This window comes from Rana temporaria, assembly GCF_905171775.1.
Source record: "Rana temporaria chromosome 4 unlocalized genomic scaffold, aRanTem1.1 chr4w, whole genome shotgun sequence".
Classification (NCBI taxonomy): domain Eukaryota; kingdom Metazoa; phylum Chordata; class Amphibia; order Anura; family Ranidae; genus Rana; species Rana temporaria.
This window is the reverse complement of record NW_024404459.1, coordinates 1059533-1065678: the sequence shown is the minus strand read 5'-3', so window position 1 is coordinate 1065678 and position 6146 is coordinate 1059533.

Below are 6146 nucleotides of genomic sequence, written 5' to 3'. Positions count from 1 at the left end.
GGGCGCAATTTTGAAGCGTGACATGTTGGGTATCATTTTACTCGGCGTAACATTATCTTTCACAATTTAAAAAAAAATTGGGCTAACTTTACTGTTGTCTTATTTTTTTATTCGAAAAAGTTATTTTTTTTTTTTAAAAAGTGCGCTTGTAAGACCGCTGTGCAAATACAGTGTGACAGAAAGTATCGCAATGACTGCCATTTTATTCTCTAGGGTGTTAGAAAAAAATATATATAATGTTTGGGGGTTTTAAGTAATTTTCTAGCAAAAAAAAACGGTTTAATCTTGAAAGCACCAAGTCTGAAAAACAGGCCCCGGTCCTTAAGTGGTTAATAATCAATTTCACTTCTATATCCCGGGGGGAAGGACATGAAACAAAAAAAACACAAGTACCATAGTGCTCTCTGCTTCTGAATTTATTATAAAAGCCCCCCCTAAAAAGTTACACTTACAATAAAAGCAGCAAGTATCAAATCACCAGCTCACTCACCGCCAATCGACATTCACATTAGATTTTATTAATGATTGATTGTAATGTGTTTATAAAGTGATATAAGCTCATGAAATGTGGGAGGGGTAACTCGGCTCGTTGGTCTAGGGGTACGATTCTCGCTCAGGGTGCGAGAGGTCCCGTGTTCAAATGCTGCACAAGCCGTAGTTTTATATATTATTATTATTTTTTAGGATCGGTGTACAATTGATTTTTCACATATGTGATTGATTCATACATATTTATGTTTTCTATAATAATTTTTAATGAATGGACAACGAGGTCCTAATAAAGATAGAATTTGTCCCGGTAGATAAAGATATACATAGGAACATCTTTTCATTTTATTTTAGACTTGTTTTTTATTGTATGTATATGGCGATACATCGCACACTTATGTGGAGATTAGATTGTAACGGGACATTACCACGGAGCTCAGCGGTGTGATCGAGTGAGAGCGCCCTGCTGGTTTGCAGATTCGGGGGACACGCTCTCCAGCTCTATGAAATGTGAGCTCTGTAGTCACAGGAAGAGGGCGTGTCCTCTCAGACTGTGGTGATGCCTGAAGGGTTGCCTAGGCAACAGGCAGGTATATAAGGTTTCATCTCATTTGACCCACCCATCTACTGACGAAGGCCAATGAGAGGCCGACACGCGTTTAGAAGGGAGGAGCCCTATCTGTGATGTCAGGCGAAGCGCCGTGGGTCTAGATCGGCGGTGAATGAGCTGGTGATTTGATACTTGCTGTTTTTATTGTTATTTCTTGTAAGTGTAACTTTTTAGGGGACTCTAGCTATGACTAAGCACTAGTTTCAGTGCGAAACGCGTCAGCAGTCAGGTTTTATTTTGCTGTGACTTGTAGTGCTGTCCTTTTTTTAATAAAGGCGACAATTTGTTCAGATTGCGGCTGTCCAGAGACAATTTTTGTTCCTGTGTAACTTTTTAGGGGGGGGTCTTTTATAATAAATTCAGGAGCAGAGAGCACTATGGTACTTGTGTTTTTCTTTCATGTCCTTCCCCCCGGGATATAGAAGTGGAATGGATTATTAATAAGTGAATGGAGGAAGGTGGTGTTTGGAGACAATTTATACGTTGATTCCCCACACAGAGGTGCAGTCTGGAGACTGTAGGAATTACTACCATTGGTAAAGTGGACGGATCGTGATCGGACACGAGGAGTGATCTGTCTATGAGATTTATACTCACCCTTGAGGTGAGCATGCATTTTAGCAGGTGGGGGTGCGCACTGAATATTGGATCCATTTAAATCGGATTTTTCACAGCGGTGACAGCTTTGGAAACCTCCATATGAACTGTTTTTTTATCATTTCTTTCTTTTTTCAGAAATAGTTTTATGGAATGTATAATTATTTGTTTCTATAAGATTTATAGATACGCAGCGCTGCACTATTTTCACACAATTAATACGCAGCTTCTACTTTTCAGAGGTGCGATATCGTTCTCTGTACAATCCGTGTTTTATTGATTGCATGGAATATTGGAATTTTCTGAGATTGTGGATTTGGGGTTTTCATGAGCTGGAAGCCACAATCATCACAATGATGACAAATCACGGCTTGAACCCTCTTGCTTTGCATGTAATGAGTCTCTCTCATATATTAGTCTAGCCTTTAAAGTTGTATTAGTGAAATAAATGAACTTTTGCACCATATTCAAATTTTTCGAGTTTCACCCGTATATCAGGGTGTGCTTCTTCCCCACATGTCCATCAACATTCACATACAAGACATTTCCCGCACTCACTAATACACCTCGAGGGGTTGTGTGGGACCCCTGATGTACAGGAAGACAGGACTTCAGTGAGGAACATTTCCCTCACTCAGGACAGGAATACGGCTTCTCCCCCGTGTGAGATCTCTGATGTGTGGAAAGATGGGACTTCACTGAAAAACATTTCCCGCACTCAGAACAGGAAAAAGGCTTCTCCCCCGTGTGAGATCTCTTATGTTTGGAAAGATCGGACTTCTGTGAAAAACATTTTCCGCACTCAGAACAGGAAAAAGGCTTCTCCCCCGTGTGTAATCTCTGATGTGTGGAAAGATTGGACTTCATTGAAAAACATTTTCTGCACTCAGAACAGGAAAAAGGCATCTCCCCCGTGTGTAATCTCTGATGTGTGGAAAGATTGGACTTCATTGAAAAACATTTTCTGCACTCAGAACAGGAAAAAGGCTTATACCCCGTGTGAGATCTCTGATGTGTGGAAAGACTGGACTTCACTGAAAAACATTTCCCACACTCAGAACAGGAAAAAGGCTTCTCCCCCGTGTGTAATCTCTGATGTGTGGAAAGATTGGACTTATCTGAAAAACATTTCCCGCACTCAGGACAGGAAAAAGGCTTCTCCCCCGTGTGCAATCTCTGATGTTTGGAAAGATCGGACTTCTGTGAAAAACATTTCCCGCACTCAGAACAGGAAAAAGGCTTCTCCCCCGTGTGTGATCTCTGATGTGCGGAAAGATTGGACTTATCTGAAAAACATTTCCCGCACTCAGAACAGGGATACGGCTTTTCCTCAGTGTGAGATCTCTGATGTTTAAAAAGACTGGACATCTGCGAAAAACATTTTCCGCACTCAGAACAAGAATACGGCTTCTCACCTGTGTGAGACCTCCGATGTCTGTCAAGATGTGATTTATCTATAAAACATTTCCCACACTCAGAACAGGAATACGGCTTCTCCCCTGTGTGTGATCTCTTATGTGTGGAAAGATGGGACTTCTGTGAAAAACATTTCCCGCACTCAGAACAGGAAAAAGGCTTCTCCCCCGTGTGAGATCTCTGGTGTGTGGAAAGCTTGGATCTCTCTGAAAAACATTTCCCGCACTCAGGACATGGAAACCTCTTATGTGTTGGAAAGACAGCACCGTCCCGCACAGTCTGAGGTTCCTCAGGATAAGAGGAATATGATGGTCCGGCACCGTCCCTCACAGTCTGAGGTTCCTCAGGATAAGTGGAATATGATGGTCCGGCACCGTCCCGCACAGTCTGAGGTTCCTCAGGATAAGAGGAATACGATGGTTCGGCACCGTCCCGCACAGTCTGAGGTTCATCAGGATAAGAGGAATACGATGGTCCGGCACCGTCCCGCACAGTCTGAGGTTCCTCGGGATAAGAGGAATACGATGCTCCGGCACCATCCCGCACAGTCTGAGGTTCCTCAGGATAAGAGGAATACGATGGTCCGGCACCGTCCCGCACAGTCTGAGGTTCCTCGGGATAAGAGGAATACGATGCTCCGGCACCGTCCCGCACAGTCTGAGGTTCCTCAGGATAAGAGGAATACGATGGTCCATCTACACTGTGTGGTGCCGGATGGACATTTGAGGTAGTCGGGTTTTCTCCTGGACTATACTGTGTGATGTCCTCATCTTCTACTTTACAGTCTGGAGACAAAGTGAGACAATCCTCTGAGGTTTTCCTCATCTCCCGTCCATCTACTAAAATAGAAATACAAAGATTATTACTAGACATGAGCTGATTGGTTCCCCTAAACCAGGACTCCGCCCACATCAGGCAGCTTTGTCTCTGAGGATCTTACAATTCCCCCCTCAAGGTAACAAGTAAATGGCTCCTCTGATCTCCTACCAGATCATTTCTTTATTCATGGACCTTAGTTAGAGAGTGAGGAAACAATGAGAACTGTCTTTTATAGGAGTGACAGTGATGAGGGGATTATAGGACGAGGGTCAGGAGTATGTAATGTACAACATAGAGTATATAGTGCAGGGGTCAGGAGTATGTAATGTACAACATAGAGTATAAAGTGCAGGGGTCATAAGTATGTAATGAACATGTAGCACCCTGGTGTTTAGGAAGAGTGGCTAATAAATTGAGTTCACCAGGTGGTAGTTATCCTTGCTTATTAGGAGATCTACGGATTCCTCTCTAACTTTGGATTGTTGTACCTTTTCTCTTCTGCCACTAGGTGGCACTAGATAGACAAGGGTGTAGCAAGGTCGGATTATGAATGGATGGTGTGTCTCAGCCAATTGGCAGGGGTTTCTTTGGTCCCATTGGCCTGCTGGGAGAGCCTATTTATTTGGGTGGAGTCAGGTGATCGGGGTTCTGTGCCACCTGGACGGCTGTCTGGGTGGACGTGTGTTATGTCGCCCGGGTTGCTAGGCCGGAAGCCTGAGGCCTATCCAGGAGCAAGAGAATCAGCGCAGGGTTGGGACTGCAGGATTGGATTCCAACTGAGAGTAAAGGTTCAGCCGAACGGGGAACCAGTTGTGGTCGGAGGTAGAGGGGAAGCTGTCGCCACTAAGGGCCCATCCACCTTGTTACCGGAGACTACAGTTAGTAAGCTGGAGCCAGTACCAGAGCAATCTTCTCACCAGCCTGGGACAGTGAAGAAGTGGGAAAGCTTCAGCAGGTGCCAAGCCAGGGGCCCAGCAGGATAGTGGGGGTGACGCTTGAGGAGCATCAATAAGTGCCAAACCAGGGGCCCAGCAGGATAGTGGGGGTGATGCTTGAGGAGCATCAATAAGTGCCAAACCAGGGGCCCAGCAGGATAGCGGGGGTGACGCTTGAGGAGCATCAATAAGTGCCAGGGGCCCAGCAGAGGTGACACTTGAGGAATATACAGCAATTTAGCTGTAGAAGAGCTCAGGAGATTCAGTGGCCACTGAATCTGGAAGTCTAGTGAGAGACCGGGAGCTCAGGGAGAGAAGATCTACAGTGAGAGACTGTGTGAGAAGAAGAGAACTATTCTGTGTTACCAAGAGTTATGTAGAACTAGCGTTAGTGACTGTAACAAGATTTCTTACCATAGGAGACAGCGGTCCTACCTATACAGAAGTGGTGTCTGGCTGGAGGCCTTCCACTGTATAGCAGTCTACCTATAGAAGTCTCGGAGTCTGCCAAATGTCATTGCATCTACTCAAATGTGTCCTGGCCCTAAACCGGCTCTCCAACCGTTATTGTTGAGAGACAATAAATCTCTTGTTTGCATTCCATCTTGCATTACACCCACCATGCCTCGTAACCCACTCTACAAAGAAAGATGTCAGCTGTCTCTAACTTTGGAGGTCACCATTAGTCCTCAGGGGCCCGGGACCTTGTTACATGCAATAGATTATATAGTGCAGGGGTCAGGAGTATGTAATGTACAACATAGAGTATATCGTGCAGGGGTCAGGACTCATAATATTGGTATTCAGTAATCAGTGGCGGATGAAATGTTTACTGGAGACAAGTTGCAGAGATCCCACACCGCTGCCTCCCATCTCCTGAGACTGCACTCAGTGACTTGGGTCTGAGACTATACAGACATATCCCTCCACCCGGCACAGCCAGCAAATAACAGAACAAGTAATCCTGGGAGAATTGTTCTGTCAGAGATCTCACTAGACAGGAACAAAGTCTTTACCAAGTAACTATAGACCTGTTAGTCTAACTTCTATAGTTGGGAAGATACTGGAACGTTTAATAAAAGACCACATGGATGAGTTCTTGCAGGAAAAAAACTATTTAAGCAGCAGACAACATGGATTCATGAAAGACAGAAGTTGTCAGACAAACCTGATTTCCTTTTATGAAGAGGTAAGTAAAACCCTGGACAGAGGCGTGGCTGTGGACGTGATATATTTGGATTTTGCAAAAGCGTTAGATACAGTTCCGCACACACGGCTCA